Below are 19,335 nucleotides of genomic sequence, written 5' to 3' on the forward strand. Positions count from 1 at the left end.
TAGTAGTAGTTGGAAAAACGACACACACACCTTAAAGAGAGCCTTGTGCTTGCCCCAAATGGATACAGATAACAGCTAAACAGATGTGGAGTAATCATTGAGACAATAGGTGCCAGTGGACAGCACATTCTGATTTAGTTTCAGCCTCAGCTTTTGACTAAAGATCATTTAGTTTTTGTCATAATTTAGGCATTATTTTAGTTTTACTCGACTATATTTTAGTCAGCTGAATCGACTTTACGGTTAGTCTGCGATAATCTTATGACTGTAAAAGTTTGTAAACCGTGTGGCGTAACTTTCCCCGGTAAAAGCACGTAAAATGTGTCCATATGTCTGGTCTTCTCTTCCTCCCAAGGGTTCACATTTTTTCACATTTTCATGAGAAACAGGAAGTATCCCTCCCACTCCCAACCTGTTTGTCAGCACCAGCTAGCAGCTACCATGTTATTTGTAGGCGATTTGAAGGTTAAGGGCATGCCTGATTGCATTAACAATGAATATGTGGCCAGCAAGTTATCAAAGACAATATACAATGCAGATTTTTGTTACTATATAAAGGAGAAGCTGCAGTTTGTAGAGTCTTTCTTTCATCATTAAAGTTCACAGTGAAATGGCAGTCAAAACTTTTTGACTGATGCTGCTGTAAAGAACTCATCTTGGACTCTGTCACTAAATTAGGATTCTTAAAGAGTTGGTGCTGTGGACTGAACAGAGTGATTGTCAAGACTGAGCAGGATGTTGTGAAATGACTGGCAGCTCAGGCCACAGCTCATGTAGGCAGTGGAGACGCTGTGGCTCAGCTGTAAAACTGTAGGTCTAAAACTGGAGTTCTATTTCAGTTTAACTGTTTCGCATTTAATCTTGTTATTTACCCGACAGGCTTAGCTAGAGTCAATTTAGTCATGGCTGTTTTAATTGTTTAAATTTTGTTTTTATACCCATGGCGGCGCACTGCTAACAACTACCTCCTGAATTCGACTCCACCATCTGGTCGGGGCCTTTCTCTGTAAAGTTTGCATGTGCTTTTAGTGTCTGCGTGGGCTCTCTCTGGGTACTGCATGTCTTTGGACTGTGGGACAAAGGCAGTTAGTAGGGTTAGGTTCACTAGTGAGTCTAAATTATGTGAATGGTCTGTCTCTCTGTGTTAGTCCTGCAACAGACTGGTGAGCTGGCTAGCGCGTACTCTGCTTCGCTCCAGCCCCCCGATGATGGGCAGAATACGATGGAAAAATGGAATTAAAACCATACAATGCATCAGTCTATAAAAGTTAAAGTGTTGATTGTTAAAACTATACTGTCTAGTAAAGTACAGCTTGCCCTGTCCTTTTTGTGGTGTTCTGACAAACTGTGCGTATGATTGTAATCATGTCATGTGAGTCATGTAGCTGTGAATATCAGCTGTCATGGAGATGTTGCAGCAGGTCCTCCTCAGCTCTTCTCTTTGTCCAGTTTGGTTCTGTTCATAAACTAATAATTTGCATTGATTACTGAATACAGAAATGTTTGTTGTTGGTCCATAAAGTAAGACATGGAAACGTGTTCATTTTTATCGTCTCTGTCTCTGAAATAAAGCGAGCAAGTCAAGTATCCATTATGATATCAGTGATGCACTTAGAAATATATATCTAAGGTTAAAAAATTCCTATTTTAAACTGACTCTGAGAAATTGGTCTCACCTATTAAACTGGCAAATTGGGCAGAATCAGATGAAGCTGCATGTTTCGATGTACTAACTGAAACATAACAGAAACCCTCTTCCTTTTATTTAAACACATGGGTGAACAGTAGTGATCTGTAGTCATTGTGTTTGACCTGTACCCCAAATTTTAACTTTGTGTCTGTATCTTCAGACTCAGGATATAAAGCATCTTACATTATTTCATCTGAGAAGGGATCCACTTGCTGTTCAGTCCAGTGTGGGTGGGGGGGCTATTGCCAGGAGGAATTTTTCGAGGACTTCCTCAATCCCATGGACAAGTCCTCTGTGGAGGATAAGGAGGATGAGTCGCCCATCACCATGCCAAGGTCACTAAGGTGGTTAAGCAACTTCTCAGGGGCCCTGAGGTGGATGAAATCTACCCTGAGTTTCTTAAGGCACTGGAATTTGTAGGGCTGTCCTAGTTGACAGGCCTTTGTTGGTGCCCCTGGATTGGTGGTTCCCATGCTGATAAACTTGAAACTTATCATTCAGCCTTATTTTGGACTGTGTACAGTACTGTGCAAAGGTTTTGAGACAGCCCTTAGACTTGAACCGGACTTTCTTGTATTCTTTTAAAGCAGTCTTGGACAATAGTTCTACTGGCTCTCTAAAGGTTTTCCAAAATCTTCCTTGGATGTTTGATGCTTTTTAACTCATTTTCAGTCCAGTCCTTGGGCCTGGCCATTTTCAGAGTAATGCCTTTTTATTAAGCTCCTAAAACTCAACACAAAGCAATGTGATTGTGCTGTGTAACCATGTTTACATAGTAGAAAAAAGTAAACAAACATTTCCTTAACTAAGTAGAAAAAATTTGTGATTTTTACTATCAATAATAATAATAATAATAATAATAATAATAATAATAATAATAATAATCATCATCATCATCATCATCATCATAATAATAATAATAATAATAATAATAATCATAATCATAATAACAATGCTACTTTTCTTATTATTATTATTACTAGCTGTATTATGTGTACTCATATAGACATCTGCAGCATGACAGACAACAGACACAGAGAGACAGACGTGTGGCCAAAGTTACCACACTAACAGCACCTGAAAGACAATTGGCTGACTGCTTTTCCTAACTCTGTTTTTAAGCTTTGTGATATAGAAGGTACAATTAAGACACAATGCAGAAAACATCAAAACAATAAAGGAGCCAGTAAACATTTTATAGCTGGAGTCAGATATATTACAAACAGATTCTTCTGGTCACAGAGACAACATATGAATCATTCTAAATCTAACCAAAGACTCAACACTGTCCATGCACCTGAGCATTCATTTGATTTTTATACCCATAGCTTATGAAACATCTTATGTAAGTTCCCCTCTCATAACCAACTCTAATCTTTTCCTGTAATTATGCTATATTATCATATACAACTTTCTCTGTTGACACAAGGTTACACCAATTCAGTGAGGCTTGGTGCTTTAAGTATTAATGTATTAGCAGGAGTGAAGTATTGCTAAAAGTATTTAAAGTAATGTAAGCCTTGAGCGCAGAAAACAAACAAAAAAGCAGTTGGCCAAAAGCATTGGATTTGCATTAGAACTAAACAAATGAAAATATTTAAAAAATATTCCTCATACCAGAACTAAATAATATGCCATAGTATTTCTTAGAAGTAGTGACTTCCAGGATAGTGAAATGATCTCTAAGACACTCAGCAGCCAGTACAAATCCCACCTCAGCTATTTGGTCTAATTTGTTGTTAGATGTATTTACACTTGTACAGTTACTGGCAGTTGCGCGACTGCTTATTTGTATCATAATGAAGCTCTCCTATCAGCTCAGAAACATCTGGATGAGCCTCTATCCCCAGTCACCTTGACCACTTCCTCTTCCTGCAGGTCACATCCTGTCTGTCTTTATAACAACACCCTGTTACTCATCCTTCCTCAGCATGCACTGTGTTTGTACAAAGAAGCATCATGTGCACTGGAATTAGGTCATTTTTTCGGTCCCCCCTCTAAGCACCAAGTAAATAGCACCAACAGGTAATTGTGTTAAAGGAAATCATACTGAGACCAAGGTCATACATCACCTAACCAAAGTAATCTGACTGAATCAGAAAACAGTGGTTTGGCATTGTGTCCATGTGATTCTCAGCTGAAAGACGACAACAGTATGGATGATAGCATTAATATCCTCATTCTGCATGGTATTTCTTTTTTCTTTTTCTGAAATGACCTTCTTTTATTTCAACCATTGTTTACATGACTGAAATAAATTGAGCAAAAGAATAAGTGGAGAAGAAGAAACAAACCAAAAGGTTAGAGTTCCTTAAAATCAGCAAATGTTCACCCTCTGTCCTGTTTGTTCATTGGCTCGCCCTCTCACTGCTGTGTGTGTTGGATGGGATTACTTGGGCAACACCAAGTTCAACTGCAAGTCAACATATCCATCATTAAGAGTTCAAACTTTATCTTGTAGCTGTTTGTCTAAAACAACTGTGTAGCGATAATAATGATAACAACAACAATGGTGGAGCAGGTCCTATCTACATCGGGAGGTCAGTGGTTTCGCCCTGGCTGCTCCAGTCTGCATGCCAAACATCATTGGGAACGTTATCAACCCCAAGTAACTCTCTGATCTATACATCGGACTATGAATGCATGTGTATGTTAGAATATGCGCTTGTGAATGGATGAATGTGGCGCTCTGAGTGCTCAGGTAGAGTATAAGAATCAGCTTATTTAACATTCACCGTGTGGAAAGAAGCGGCTGTTAAATGTGCGTTTCCTCAGATTGTGGCATGTTTGGGTCAAACAATAGCAGCAAATCAGCTCATGACACTCAGTGATAACTCAATTTGCATACTGTTAATACTTAAAATGACTCATGTGGCTGCTTTGACTCACAACTGTACACTCAAAAAAGGAAATTGGGTGGTTGTCACATTTACAAAAGTCTACTTTGTAATTTGAAAAAAATAATTTCATGTTTCTATGGTGAAGGTAATTAAATCATGTAGGATCTCTATGAAATTCATCAACTGTATTTGTTTTTATTGAGATGATTTGATACAATCTAGAAAGAGTGGTTAGTTGCTGGATTCAGTAAATTCACAAGATCACACAGGATTTCAAATGCAGGAAAATCACTGGAGTTATAAGAGGCAGACAACCACACACACACCACATGTATGCTATCGCTATTTACTGTGGTTTAACATGGCTGCATCATCCTGAAGACCCGGACTTCGCAGTCTATCTGGGCCAGGTCCTTAGAAGATCAGGTAGGCACAGAAACGTGAAGTAAACGGCTGTGAAAATTGGACGGTCTAACCTTCAGATATAACAGAACACTGTTGTAATTTCTCAACCATCTCACAGTTCTGTTTAATCAGTTTTCTGTGTCACATTTATTCAGCTGTGTGAAAAAAAACGCGGGGGATTAATCGCTTCTCGTTGCCCCAGGTATACTACATGATGCACGACACACGATGAAGGCGAAACTGGGGCCGATCACCAAAACGGTCGCAAGACTGAAAAATCGGCTCGAAAGGAGCCAAAAAATTGCACTGTGTATGCCCAGTATAACACATTTCACCTCTCATCTGAGAACCTTTGTTGGTTCTAAATCTAAATGGTGGAAGGTCCCAGGTATGTTTTTCTACCTGCCCAGTAAGGTTTCCAAGGCAATCTCAAAATGTGACATATACAGATTGCGTGGGAGGGACTGTGCAATCAATGGCATCACTCAATGAGTCATGAGAGTGACTCCTTCACAAAATCAAAAACGTTATTTTAGAAAGAGAAATTGGTGTAACAGATCACATTGAACGGTTTGGTACACAACACATTTACAATGCCCCAGAAGGAATGTGTCTTACCAAAGAATTCCATGAAGCTAAGAGCCTGTGATTTTAAGGGGGCTCGTCCGGGATTTGAACCCGGGACCTCTCGCACCCGAAGCGAGAATCATACGCCTAGACCAACGAGCCACAGGAGGCCTGCGTTCAAGTCTGCAACTCTGAAAGGATAGACTTATATCGGCCTTCAAATTCAAGCAGGAATGGTGTTAAGCTCTCTTCAGTATTCATTTTTGTACCTTCAGGACTTTGCTACTGACAAGCTCCAACAGGGATGACTCCAGAGGGACTGCACACAGTGAATGAGAAAAAAGGGTTCCCAGTCATCCACGTCATGGTAGTCTGATGAGCTTTGAAAGAAAGCAGCTGGAATTCTCTAAGTGCCTTGAAGACCTTTCACCTCTCCTCTGAGAACCTTCGTTAGATCTAAAACTAAACGTTGGAGAGTCCCAGGTATTTAAAACCCAGAGCGGGTTGTCTTTACCAGGGTCGTTGACCAACTATGAAACACATCACATGAGCCAAGGGGTGGAAAAAAGGTGTGGGTAATTATCAGCAGAGGTCAAACCATTATGAGACCTTCACATATGTAGTTTAACGTCTTTACACCGAAATTGAATGGCCTCAATTTCGATCAGACTTTGTGATCTCTAATAGCCCTTTTCCACTTGCACCTACCTAGCTTGGCTTAACTTGACTCAGCCCGATCTTTAAAGTTTCCATTAGGTGATAGTACCTGGTAACAGGTATATTTTAGTACCTGCCCAGTAAGGTTTCCAAGGCAATCTCAAAATGTGACATATACAGATTGCGTGGCAGGGACTGTGCAGTCAATGGCATCACTCAATGGGTCATGAGAGTGACTCCTTCACAAAATCAAAAACGTTATTTTAGAAAGACAAATTGGTGTCACACATAACATTGAAAGGTTGGGCACACAACACTTTTACAATGTCCCAGAAGGAATGTGTCTTACCAAAGAATTCCATGAAGCTAAGAGGTTCTGATTTTAAGGGGGCTCGTCCGGGATTTGAACCCGGGACCTCTCGCACCCAAAGCGAGAATCATACGCCTAGACCAACGAGCCACAGGAAGCCTGCGTTTAAGTCTGCAACTCTGAAAGGATAGACTTAAATCGGCCTTCAAATTCAAGCAGGAATGTTTTTAAGCTCTTTTCAGTATTCATTTTTGTACCTTCAGGCCTTTGCTACTGACAAGCTCCAACAGGGATGACTCCAGAGGGACTGCACACAGTGAATGAGAAAAAAGGGTTCCCAGTCATCCACGTCATGGTAGTCTGATGAGCTTTGAAAGAAAGCAGCTGGAATTCTCTAAGTGCCTTGAAGACCTTTCACCTCTCCTCTGAGAACCTTCGTTAGATCTAAAACTAAACGTTGGAGAGTCCCAGGTATTTAAAACCCAGAGCGGGTTGTCTTTACCAGGGTCGTTGACCAACTATGAAACACATCACATGAGCCAAGGGGTGGAAAAAAGGTGTGGGTAATTATCAGCAGAGGTCAAACCATTATGAGACCTTCACATATGTAGTTTAACGTCTTTACACCGAAATTGAATGGCCTCAATTTCGATCAGACTTTGTGATCTCTAATAGCCCTTTTCCACTTGCACCTACCTAGCTTGGCTTAACTTGACTCAGCTCGATCTTTAAAGTTTCCATTAGGTGATAGTACCTGGTTACAGGTATTTTTTTAGTACCTGCCCAGTAAGGTTTCCAAGGCAATCTCAAAATGTGACATATACCGATTGCGTGGCAGGGACTGTGCAGTCAATGGCATCACTCAATGAGTCATGAGAGTGACTCTTTCACAAAATCAAAAAGGTTATTTTAGAAAGACAAATTGGTGTCACACATAACATTGAAAGGTTGGGCACACAACACTTTTACAATGCCCCAGAAGGAATGTGTCTTACCAAAGAATTCCATGAAGCTAAGAGGTTCTGATTTTAAGGGGGCTCGTCCGGGATTTGAACCCGGGACCTCTCGCACCCTAAGCGAGAATCATACGCCTAGACCAACGAGCCACAGGAAGCCTGCGTTTAAGTCTGCAACTCTGAAAGGATAGACTTAAATCGGCCTTCAAATTCAAGCAGGAATGTTTTTAAGCTCTTTTCAGTATTCATTTTTGTACCTTCAGGCCTTTGCTACTGACAAGCTCCAACAGGGATGACTCCAGAGGGACTGCACACAGTGAATGAGAAAAAAGGGTTCCCAGTCATCCACGTCATGGTAGTCTGATGAGCTTTGAAAGAAAGCAGCTGGAATTCTCTAAGTGCCTTGAAGACCTTTCACCTCTCCTCTGAGAACCTTCGTTAGATCTAAAACTAAACGTTGGAGAGTCCCAGGTATTTAAACCCCAGAGGTGGTTGTCTTTACCAGGGTCGTTGACCAACTATGAAACACATCACATGAGCCAAGGGGTGGAAAAAAGGCGTGGGTGATTATCAGCAGAGGTTTCAGGTGAAACCATTATGAGACCTTCACATATGTAGTTTAACGTCTTTACACCGAAATTGAATGGCCTCAATTTCGATCAGACTTTGTGATCTCTAATAGCCCTTTTCCACTTGCACCTACCTAGCTTGGCTTAACTTGACTCAGCCCGATCTTTAAAGTTTCCATTAGGTGATAGTACCTGGTTACAGGTATTTTTTTAGTACCTGCCCAGTAAGGTTTCCAAGGCAATCTCAAAATGTGACATATACCGATTGCGTGGCAGGGACTGTGCAGTCAATGGCATCACTCAATGAGTCATGAGAGTGACTCTTTCACAAAATCAAAAAGGTTATTTTAGAAAGACAAATTGGTGTCACAGATCACATTGAAAGGTTTGGCACACAACACATTTACAATGCCCCAGAAGGAATGTGTCTTAGCAAAGAATTCCATGAAGCTTAGAGCTTGTGATTTTAAGGGGGCTCGTCCGGGATTTGAACCCGGTACCTCTCGCACCCGAAGCGAGAATCATACGCCTAGACCAACGAGCCACAGGAAGCCTGCGTTCAAGTCTGGAACTCTGAAAGGATAGACTTAAATCGGCCTTCAAATTCAAGCAGGAATGTTTTTAAGCTCTCTTCAGTATTCCTTTTTGTACCTTCAGGCCTTTGCTACTGACAAGCTCCAACAGGGATGACTCCAGAGGGACTGCACACAGTAAATGAGAAAAAAGGGTTCCCAGTCATCCACGTCATGGTAGTCTGATGAGCTTTGAAAGAAAGCAGCTGGAATTCTCTAAGTGCCTTGAAGACCTTTCACCTCTCCTCTGAGAACCTTCGTTAGATCTAAAACTAAACGTTGGAGAGTCCCAGGTATTTAAAACCCAGAGCGGGTTGTCTTTACCAGGGTCGTTGAACAACTATGAAACACATCACATGAGCCAAGGGTGGAAAAAGGCGTGGGTAATTATCAGCAGAGGTTTCAGGTGAAACCATTATGAGACCTTCACATATGTAGTTTAACGTCTTTACACCGAAATTGAATGGCCTCAATTTCGATCAGACTTTGTGATCTCTAATAGCCCTTTTCCACTTGCACCTACCTAGCTTGGCTTAACTTGACTCAGCCCGATCTTTAAAGTTTCCATTAGGTGATAGTACCTGGTAACAGGTATATTTTAGTACCTGCCCAGTAAGGTTTCCAAGGCAATCTCAAAATGTGACATATACAGATTGCGTGGCAGGGACTGTGCAGTCAATGGCATCACTCAATGGGTCATGAGAGTGACTCCTTCACAAAATCAAAAAGGTTATTTTAGAAAGACAAATTGGTGTCACACATAACATTGAAAGGTTGGGCAAACAACACTTTTACAATGCCCCAGAAGGAATGTGTCTTACCAAAGAATTCCATGAAGCTAAGAGGTTCTGATTTTAAGGGGGCTCGTCCGGGATTTGAACCCGGGACCTCTCGCACCCTAAGCGAGAATCATACGCCTACACCAACGAGCCACAGGAAGCCTGCGTTTAAGTCTGCAACTCTGAAAGGATAGACTTAAATCGGCCTTCAAATTCAAGCAGGAATGTTTTTAAGCTCTCTTCAGTATTCATTTTTGTACCTTCAGGCCTTTGCTACTGACAAGCTCCAACAGGGATGACTCCAGAGGGACTGCACACAGTGAATGAGAAAAAAGGGTTCCCAGTCATCCACGTCATGGTAGTCTGATGAGCTTTGAAAGAAAGCAGCTGGAATTCTCTAAGTGCCTTGAAGACCTTTCACCTCTCCTCTGAGAACCTTCGTTAGATCTAAAACTAAACGTTGGAGAGTCCCAGGTATTTAAAACCCAGAGCGGGTTGTCTTTACCAGGGTCGTTGACCAACTATGAAACACATCACATGAGCCAAGGGGTGGAAAAAAGGTGTGGGTAATTATCAGCAGAGGTCAAACCATTATGAGACCTTCACATATGTAGTTTAACGTCTTTACACCGAAATTGAATGGCCTCAATTTCGATCAGACTTTGTGATCTCTAATAGCCCTTTTCCACTTGCACCTACCTAGCTTGGCTTAACTTGACTCAGCTCGATCTTTAAAGTTTCCATTAGGTGATAGTACCTGGTTACAGGTATTTTTTTAGTACCTGCCCAGTAAGGTTTCCAAGGCAATCTCAAAATGTGACATATACCGATTGCGTGGCAGGGACTGTGCAGTCAATGGCATCACTCAATGAGTCATGAGAGTGACTCTTTCACAAAATCAAAAACGTTATTTTAGAAAGACAAATTGGTGTCACACATAACATTGAAAGGTTTGGCACACAACACATTTACAATGCCCCAGAAGGAATGTGTCTTAACAAAGAATTCCATGAAGCTAAGAGGTTCTGATTTTAAGGGGGCTCGTCCGGGATTTGAACCCGGGACCTCTCGCACCCAAAGCGAGAATCATACGCCTAGACCAACGAGCCACAGGAAGCCTGCGTTTAAGTCTGCAACTCTGAAAGGATAGACTTAAATCGGCCTTCAAATTCAAGCAGGAATGTTTTTAAGCTCTTTTCAGTATTCATTTTTGTACCTTCAGGCCTTTGCTACTGACAAGCTCCAACAGGGATGACTCCAGAGGGACTGCACACAGTGAATGAGAAAAAAGGGTTCCCAGTCATCCACGTCATGGTAGTCTGATGAGCTTTGAAAGAAAGCAGCTGGAATTCTCTAAGTGCCTTGAAGACCTTTCACCTCTCCTCTGAGAACCTTCGTTAGATCTAAAACTAAACGTTGGAGAGTCCCAGGTATTTAAACCCCAGAGGGGGTTGTCTTTACCAGGGTCGTTGACCAACTATGAAACACATCACATGAGCCAAGGGGTGGAAAAAAGGTGTGGGTAATTATCAGCAGAGTTTTCAGGTGAAACCATTATGAGACCTTCACATATGTAGTTTAACGTCTTTACACCGAAATTGAATGGCCTCAATTTCGATCAGACCTTGTGATCTCTAATAGCCCTTTTCCACTTGCACCTACCTAGCTTGGCTTAACTTGACTCAGCCCGATCTTTAAAGTTTCCATTAGGTGATAGTACCTGGTAACAGGTATATTTTAGTACCTGCCCAGTAAGGTTTCCAAGGCAATCTCAAAATGTGACATATACAGATTGCGTGGCAGGGACTGTGCAGTCAATGGCATCACTCAATGGGTCATGAGAGTGACTCCGTCACAAAATCAAAAAGGTTATTTTAGAAAGACAAATTGGTGTCACACATAACATTGAAAGGTTGGGCACACAACACTTTTACAATGCCCCAGAAGGAATGTGTCTTACCAAAGAATTCCATGAAGCTAAGAGGTTCTGATTTTAAGGGGGCTCGTCCGGGATTTGAACCCGGGACCTCTCGCACCCTAAGCGAGAATCATACGCCTAGACCAACGAGCCACAGGAAGCCTGCGTTTAAGTCTGCAACTCTGAAAGGATAGACTTAAATCGGCCTTCAAATTCAAGCAGGAATGTTTTTAAGCTCTCTTCAGTATTCATTTTTGTACCTTCAGGCCTTTGCTACTGACAAGCTCCAACAGGGATGACTCCAGAGGGACTGCACACAGTGAATGAGAAAAAAGGGTTCCCAGTCATCCACGTCATGGTAGTCTGATGAGCTTTGAAAGAAAGCAGCTGGAATTCTCTAAGTGCCTTGAAGACCTTTCACCTCTCCTCTGAGAACCTTCGTTAGATCTAAAACTAAACGTTGGAGAGTCCCAGGTATTTAAAACCCAGAGCGGGTTGTCTTTACCAGGGTCGTTGACCAACTATGAAACACATCACATGAGCCAAGGGGTGGAAAAAAGGCGTGGGTGATTATCAGCAGAGGTTTCAGGTGAAACCATTATGAGACCTTCACATATGTAGTTTAACGTCTTTACACCGAAATTGAATGGCCTCAATTTTGATCAGACTTTGTGATCTCTAATAGCCCTTTTCCACTTGCACCTACCTAGCTTGGCTTAACTTGACTCAGCCCGATCTTTAAAGTTTCCATTAGGTGATAGTACCTGGTAACAGGTATATTTTAGTACCTGCCCAGTAAGGTTTCCAAGGCAATCTCAAAATGTGACATATACAGATTGCGTGGCAGGGACTGTGCAGTCAATGGCATCACTCAATGGGTCATGAGAGTGACTCCTTCACAAAATCAAAAACGTTATTTTAGAAAGACAAATTGGTGTCACACATAACATTGAAAGGTTGGGCACACAACACTTTTACAATGTCCCAGAAGGAATGTGTCTTACCAAAGAATTCCATGAAGCTAAGAGGTTCTGATTTTAAGGGGGCTCGTCCGGGATTTGAACCCGGGACCTCTCGCACCCTAAGCGAGAATCATACGCCTAGACCAACGAGCCACAGGAAGCCTGCGTTTAAGTCTGCAACTCTGAAAGGATAGACTTAAATCGGCCTTCAAATTCAAGCAGGAATGTTTTTAAGCTCTTTTCAGTATTCATTTTTGTACCTTCAGGCCTTTGCTACTGACAAGCTCCAACAGGGATGACTCCAGAGGGACTGCACACAGTGAATGAGAAAAAAGGGTTCCCAGTCATCCACGTCATGGTAGTCTGATGAGCTTTGAAAGAAAGCAGCTGGAATTCTCTAAGTGCCTTGAAGACCTTTCACCTCTCCTCTGAGAACCTTCGTTAGATCTAAAACTAAACGTTGGAGAGTCCCAGGTATTTAAACCCCAGAGGGGGTTGTCTTTACCAGGGTCGTTGACCAACTATGAAACACATCACATGAGCCAAGGGGTGGAAAAAAGGCGTGGGTGATTATCAGCAGAGGTTTCAGGTGAAACCATTATGAGACCTTCACATATGTAGTTTAACGTCTTTACACCGAAATTGAATGGCCTCAATTTCGATCAGACTTTGTGATCTCTAATAGCCCTTTTCCACTTGCACCTACCTAGCTTGGCTTAACTTGACTCAGCCCGATCTTTAAAGTTTCCATTAGGTGATAGTACCTGGTAACAGGTATATTTTAGTACCTGCCCAGTAAGGTTTCCAAGGCAATCTCAAAATGTGACATATACAGATTGCGTGGCAGGGACTGTGCAGTCAATGGCATCACTCAATGAGTCATGAGAGTGACTCTTTCACAAAATCAAAAAGGTTATTTTAGAAAGACAAATTGGTGTCACAGATCACATTGAAAGGTTTGGCACCCAACACATTTACAATGCCCCAGAAGGAATGTGTCTTAGCAAAGAATTCCATGAAGCTTAGAGCTTGTGATTTTAAGGGGGCTCGTCCGGGATTTGAACCCGGGACCTGAACCCGGGACCTCTCGCACCCGAAGCGAGAATCATACGCCTAGACCAACGAGCCACAGGAGGCCTGCGTTCAAGTCTGGAACTCTGAAAGGATAGACTTAAATCGGCCTTCAAATTCAAGCAGGAATGTTTTTAAGCTCTCTTCAGTATTCCTTTTTGTACCTTCAGGCCTTTGCTACTGACAAGCTCCAACAGGGATGACTCCAGAGGGACTGCACACAGTAAATGAGAAAAAAGGGTTCCCAGTCATCCACGTCATGGTAGTCTGATGAGCTTTGAAAGAAAGCAGCTGGAATTCTCTAAGTGCCTTGAAGACCTTTCACCTCTCCTCTGAGAACCTTCGTTAGATCTAAAACTAAACGTTGGAGAGTCCCAGGTATTTAAAACCCAGAGCGGGTTGTCTTTACCAGGGTCGTTGAACAACTATGAAACACATCACATGAGCCAAGGGGTGGAAAAAAGGTGTGGGTAATTATCAGCAGAGGTCAAACCATTATGAGACCTTCACATATGTAGTTTAACGTCTTTACACCGAAATTGAATGGCCTCAATTTCGATCAGACTTTGTGATCTCTAATAGCCCTTTTCCACTTGCACCTACCTAGCTTGGCTTAACTTGACTCAGCTCGATCTTTAAAGTTTCCATTAGGTGATAGTACCTGGTTACAGGTATTTTTTTAGTACCTGCCCAGTAAGGTTTCCAAGGCAATCTCAAAATGTGACATATACCGATTGCGTGGCAGGGACTGTGCAGTCAATGGCATCACTCAATGAGTCATGAGAGTGACTCTTTCACAAAATCAAAAACGTTATTTTAGAAAGACAAATTGGTGTCACACATAACATTGAAAGGTTTGGCACACAACACATTTACAATGCCCCAGAAGGAATGTGTCTTAACAAAGAATTCCATGAAGCTAAGAGGTTCTGATTTTAAGGGGGCTCGTCCGGGATTTGAACCCGGGACCTCTCGCACCCTAAGCGAGAATCATACGCCTAGACCAACGAGCCACAGGAAGCCTGCGTTTAAGTCTGCAACTCTGAAAGGATAGACTTAAATCGGCCTTCAAATTCAAGCAGGAATGTTTTTAAGCTCTTTTCAGTATTCATTTTTGTACCTTCAGGCCTTTGCTACTGACAAGCTCCAACAGGGATGACTCCAGAGGGACTGCACACAGTGAATGAGAAAAAAGGGTTCCCAGTCATCCACGTCATGGTAGTCTGATGAGCTTTGAAAGAAAGCAGCTGGAATTCTCTAAGTGCCTTGAAGACCTTTCACCTCTCCTCTGAGAACCTTCGTTAGATCTAAAACTAAACGTTGGAGAGTCCCAGGTATTTAAAACCCAGAGCGGGTTGTCTTTACCAGGGTCGTTGACCAACTATGAAACACATCACATGAGCCAAGGGGTGGAAAAAAGGTGTGGGTAATTATCAGCAGAGGTCAAACCATTATGAGACCTTCACATATGTAGTTTAACGTCTTTACACCGAAATTGAATGGCCTCAATTTCGATCAGACTTTGTGATCTCTAATAGCCCTTTTCCACTTGCACCTACCTAGCTTGGCTTAACTTGACTCAGCCCGATCTTTAAAGTTTCCATTAGGTGATAGTACCTGGTAACAGGTATATTTTAGTACCTGCCCAGTAAGGTTTCCAAGGCAATCTCAAAATGTGACATATACAGATTGCGTGGCAGGGACTGTGCAGTCAATGGCATCACTCAATGAGTCATGAGAGTGACTCTTTCACAAAATCAAAAAGGTTATTTTAGAAAGACAAATTGGTGTCACACATAACATTGAAAGGTTGGGCACACAACACTTTTACAATGCCCCAGAAGGAATGTGTCTTACCAAAGAATTCCATGAAGCTAAGAGGTTCTGATTTTAAGGGGGCTCGTCCGGGATTTGAACCCGGGACCTCTCGCACCCTAAGCGAGAATCATACGCCTAGACCAACGAGCCACAGGAAGCCTGCGTTTAAGTCTGCAACTCTGAAAGGATAGACTTAAATCGGCCTTCAAATTCAAGCAGGAATGTTTTTAAGCTCTTTTCAGTATTCATTTTTGTACCTTCAGGCCTTTGCTACTGACAAGCTCCAACAGGGATGACTCCAGAGGGACTGCACACAGTGAATGAGAAAAAAGGGTTCCCAGTCATCCACGTCATGGTAGTCTGATGAGCTTTGAAAGAAAGCAGCTGGAATTCTCTAAGTGCCTTGAAGACCTTTCACCTCTCCTCTGAGAACCTTCGTTAGATCTAAAACTAAACGTTGGAGAGTCCCAGGTATTTAAAACCCAGAGCGGGTTGTCTTTACCAGGGTCGTTGACCAACTATGAAACACATCACATGAGCCAAGGGGTGGAAAAAAGGTGTGGGTAATTATCAGCAGAGGTCAAACCATTATGAGACCTTCACATATGTAGTTTAACGTCTTTACACCGAAATTGAATGGCCTCAATTTCGATCAGACTTTGTGATCTCTAATAGCCCTTTTCCACTTGCACCTACCTAGCTTGGCTTAACTTGACTCAGCCCGATCTTTAAAGTTTCCATTAGGTGATAGTACCTGGTAACAGGTATATTTTAGTACCTGCCCAGTAAGGTTTCCAAGGCAATCTCAAAATGTGACATATACAGATTGCGTGGCAGGGACTGTGCAGTCAATGGCATCACTCAATGAGTCATGAGAGTGACTCTTTCACAAAATCAAAAAGGTTATTTTAGAAAGACAAATTGGTGTCACACATAACATTGAAAGGTTGGGCACACAACACTTTTACAATGCCCCAGAAGGAATGTGTCTTACCAAAGAATTCCATGAAGCTAAGAGGTTCTGATTTTAAGGGGGCTCGTCCGGGATTTGAACCCGGGACCTCTCGCACCCTAAGCGAGAATCATACGCCTAGACCAACGAGCCACAGGAAGCCTGCGTTTAAGTCTGCAACTCTGAAAGGATAGACTTAAATCGGCCTTCAAATTCAAGCAGGAATGTTTTTAAGCTCTTTTCAGTATTCATTTTTGTACCTTCAGGCCTTTGCTACTGACAAGCTCCAACAGGGATGACTCCAGAGGGACTGCACACAGTGAATGAGAAAAAAGGGTTCCCAGTCATCCACGTCATGGTAGTCTGATGAGCTTTGAAAGAAAGCAGCTGGAATTCTCTAAGTGCCTTGAAGACCTTTCACCTCTCCTCTGAGAACCTTCGTTAGATCTAAAACTAAACGTTGGAGAGTCCCAGGTATTTAAAACCCAGAGCGGGTTGTCTTTACCAGGGTCGTTGACCAACTATGAAACACATCACATGAGCCAAGGGGTGGAAAAAAGGTGTGGGTAATTATCAGCAGAGGTCAAACCATTATGAGACCTTCACATATGTAGTTTAACGTCTTTACACCGAAATTGAATGGCCTCAATTTCGATCAGACTTTGTGATCTCTAATAGCCCTTTTCCACTTGCACCTACCTAGCTTGGCTTAACTTGACTCAGCTCGATCTTTAAAGTTTCCATTAGGTGATAGTACCTGGTTACAGGTATTTTTTTAGTACCTGCCCAGTAAGGTTTCCAAGGCAATCTCAAAATTTGACATATACCGATTGCGTGGCAGGGACTGTGCAGTCAATGGCATCACTCAATGAGTCATGAGAGTGACTCTTTCACAAAATCAAAAACGTTATTTTAGAAAGACAAATTGGTGTCACAGATCACATTGAAAGGTTTGGCACACAACACATTTACAATGCCCCAGAAGGAATGTGTCTTAACAAAGAATTCCATGAAGCTAAGAGGTTCTGATTTTAAGGGGGCTCGTCCGGGATTTGAACCCGGGACCTCTCGCACCCAAAGCGAGAATCATACGCCTAGACCAACGAGCCACAGGAAGCCTGCGTTTAAGTCTGCAACTCTGAAAGGATAGACTTAAATCGGCCTTCAAATTCAAGCAGGAATGTTTTTAAGCTCTCTTCAGTATTCATTTTTGTACCTTCAGGCCTTTGCTACTGACAAGCTCCAACAGGGATGACTCCAGAGGGACTGCACACAGTGAATGAGAAAAAAGGGTTCCCAGTCATCCACGTCATGGTAGTCTGATGAGCTTTGAAAGAAAGCAGCTGGAATTCTCTAAGTGCCTTGAAGACCTTTCACCTCTCCTCTGAGAACCTTCGTTAGATCTAAAACTAAACGTTGGAGAGTCCCAGGTATTTAAACCCCAGAGGGGGTTGTCTTTACCAGGGTCGTTGACCAACTATGAAACACATCACATGAGCCAAGGGGTGGAAAAAAGGCGTGGGTGATTATCAGCAGAGGTTTCAGGTGAAACCATTATGAGACCTTCACATATGTAGTTTAACGTCTTTACACCGAAATTGAATGGCCTCAATTTCGATCAGACTTTGTGATCTCTAATAGCCCTTTTCCACTTGCACCTACCTAGCTTGGCTTAACTTGACTCAGCCCGATCTTTAAAGTTTCCATTAGGTGATAGTACCTGGTAACAGGTATATTTTAGTACCTGCCCAGTAAGGTTTCCAAGGCAATCTCAAAATGTGACATATACAGATTGCGTGGCAGGGACTGTGCAGTCAATGGCATCACTCAATGAGTCATGAGAGTGACTCTTTCACAAAATCAAAAAGGTTATTTTAGAAAGACAAATTGGTGTCACAGATCACATTGAAAGGTTTGGCACCCAACACATTTACAATGCCCCAGAAGGAATGTGTCTTAGCAAAGAATTCCATGAAGCTTAGAGCTTGTGATTTTAAGGGGGCTCGTCCGGGATTTGAACCCGGGACCTCTCGCACCCGAAGCGAGAATCATACGCCTAGACCAACGAGCCACAGGAGGCCTGCGTTCAAGTCTGGAACTCTGAAAGGATAGACTTAAATCGGCCTTCAAATTCAAGCAGGAATGTTTTTAAGCTCTCTTCAGTATTCCTTTTTGTACCTTCAGGCCTTTGCTACTGACAAGCTCCAACAGGGATGACTCCAGAGGGACTGCACACAGTAAATGAGAAAAAAGGGTTCCCAGTCATCCACGTCATGGTAGTCTGATGAGCTTTGAAAGAAAGCAGCTGGAATTCTCTAAGTGCCTTGAAGACCTTTCACCTCTCCTCTGAGAACCTTCGTTAGATCTAAAACTAAACGTTGGAGAGTCCCAGGTATTTAAAACCCAGAGCGGGTTGTCTTTACCAGGGTCGTTGAACAACTATGAAACACATCACATGAGCCAAGGGTGGAAAAAGGCGTGGGTAATTATCAGCAGAGGTTTCAGGTGAAACCATTATGAGACCTTCACATATGTAGTTTAACGTCTTTACACCGAAATTGAATGGCCTCAATTTCGATCAGACTTTGTGATCTCTAATAGCCCTTTTCCACTTGCACCTACCTAGCTTGGCTTAACTTGACTCAGCCCGATCTTTAAAGTTTCCATTAGGTGATAGTACCTGGTAACAGGTATATTTTAGTACCTGCCCAGTAAGGTTTCCAAGGCAATCTCAAAATGTGACATATACAGATTGCGTGGCAGGGACTGTGCAGTCAATGGCATCACTCAATGGGTCATGAGAGTGACTCCTTCACAAAATCAAAAACGTTATTTTAGAAAGACAAATTGGTGTCACACATAACATTGAAAGGTTGGGCACACAACACTTTTACAATGCCCCAGAAGGAATGTGTCTTACCAAAGAATTCCATGAAGCTAAGAGGTTCTGATTTTAAGGGGGCTCGTCCGGGATTTGAACCCGGGACCTCTCGCACCCTAAGCGAGAATCATACGCCTAGACCAACGAGCCACAGGAAGCCTGCGTTTAAGTCTGCAACTCTGAAAGGATAGACTTAAATCGGCCTTCAAATTCAAGCAGGAATGTTTTTAAGCTCTCTTCAGTATTCATTTTTGTACCTTCAGGCCTTTGCTACTGACAAGCTCCAACAGGGATGACTCCAGAGGGACTGCACACAGTGAATGAGAAAAAAGGGTTCCCAGTCATCCACGTCATGGTAGTCTGATGAGCTTTGAAAGAAAGCAGCTGG

The 19,335-nt window shown here is 42.4% G+C and overlaps 12 non-coding genes across 12 annotated transcripts; all 12 read right to left on the reverse strand.

The window, feature by feature from the left end:
* Window positions 1-5,592: 5,592 nt before the first annotated feature.
* Window positions 5,593-5,664, reverse strand: trnap-cgg (transfer RNA proline (anticodon CGG)). The gene has a single exon. It is a non-coding gene; the product is annotated as a tRNA-Pro (tRNA).
* Window positions 5,665-6,547: 883 nt separating this feature from the next.
* Window positions 6,548-6,619, reverse strand: trnap-ugg (transfer RNA proline (anticodon UGG)). Its single transcript has one exon. It is a non-coding gene; the product is annotated as a tRNA-Pro (tRNA).
* Window positions 6,620-7,503: 884 nt separating this feature from the next.
* trnap-agg (transfer RNA proline (anticodon AGG)) lies at window positions 7,504-7,575 on the reverse strand. The gene has a single exon. It is a non-coding gene; the product is annotated as a tRNA-Pro (tRNA).
* Window positions 7,576-10,382: 2,807 nt separating this feature from the next.
* On the reverse strand, window positions 10,383-10,454 carry trnap-ugg (transfer RNA proline (anticodon UGG)). Its single transcript has one exon. It is a non-coding gene; the product is annotated as a tRNA-Pro (tRNA).
* An 890-nt stretch (window positions 10,455-11,344) lies between these two features.
* Window positions 11,345-11,416, reverse strand: trnap-agg (transfer RNA proline (anticodon AGG)). Its single transcript has one exon. It is a non-coding gene; the product is annotated as a tRNA-Pro (tRNA).
* An 890-nt stretch (window positions 11,417-12,306) lies between these two features.
* On the reverse strand, window positions 12,307-12,378 carry trnap-agg (transfer RNA proline (anticodon AGG)). Its single transcript has one exon. It is a non-coding gene; the product is annotated as a tRNA-Pro (tRNA).
* A 1,859-nt stretch (window positions 12,379-14,237) lies between these two features.
* trnap-agg (transfer RNA proline (anticodon AGG)) lies at window positions 14,238-14,309 on the reverse strand. The gene has a single exon. It is a non-coding gene; the product is annotated as a tRNA-Pro (tRNA).
* An 883-nt stretch (window positions 14,310-15,192) lies between these two features.
* On the reverse strand, window positions 15,193-15,264 carry trnap-agg (transfer RNA proline (anticodon AGG)). The gene has a single exon. It is a non-coding gene; the product is annotated as a tRNA-Pro (tRNA).
* Window positions 15,265-16,147: 883 nt separating this feature from the next.
* On the reverse strand, window positions 16,148-16,219 carry trnap-agg (transfer RNA proline (anticodon AGG)). The gene has a single exon. It is a non-coding gene; the product is annotated as a tRNA-Pro (tRNA).
* Window positions 16,220-17,103: 884 nt separating this feature from the next.
* On the reverse strand, window positions 17,104-17,175 carry trnap-ugg (transfer RNA proline (anticodon UGG)). The gene has a single exon. It is a non-coding gene; the product is annotated as a tRNA-Pro (tRNA).
* An 890-nt stretch (window positions 17,176-18,065) lies between these two features.
* Window positions 18,066-18,137, reverse strand: trnap-cgg (transfer RNA proline (anticodon CGG)). The gene has a single exon. It is a non-coding gene; the product is annotated as a tRNA-Pro (tRNA).
* An 888-nt stretch (window positions 18,138-19,025) lies between these two features.
* Window positions 19,026-19,097, reverse strand: trnap-agg (transfer RNA proline (anticodon AGG)). The gene has a single exon. It is a non-coding gene; the product is annotated as a tRNA-Pro (tRNA).
* Between the last annotated feature and the right edge of the window lie 238 nt (window positions 19,098-19,335).

Source organism: Rhamphochromis longiceps, linkage group LG18, assembly GCF_057381845.1.
Source record: "Rhamphochromis longiceps isolate RC_006_pf linkage group LG18, R_longiceps_female_GT1.1, whole genome shotgun sequence".
In the NCBI taxonomy this organism is placed as follows: domain Eukaryota; kingdom Metazoa; phylum Chordata; class Actinopteri; order Cichliformes; family Cichlidae; genus Rhamphochromis; species Rhamphochromis longiceps.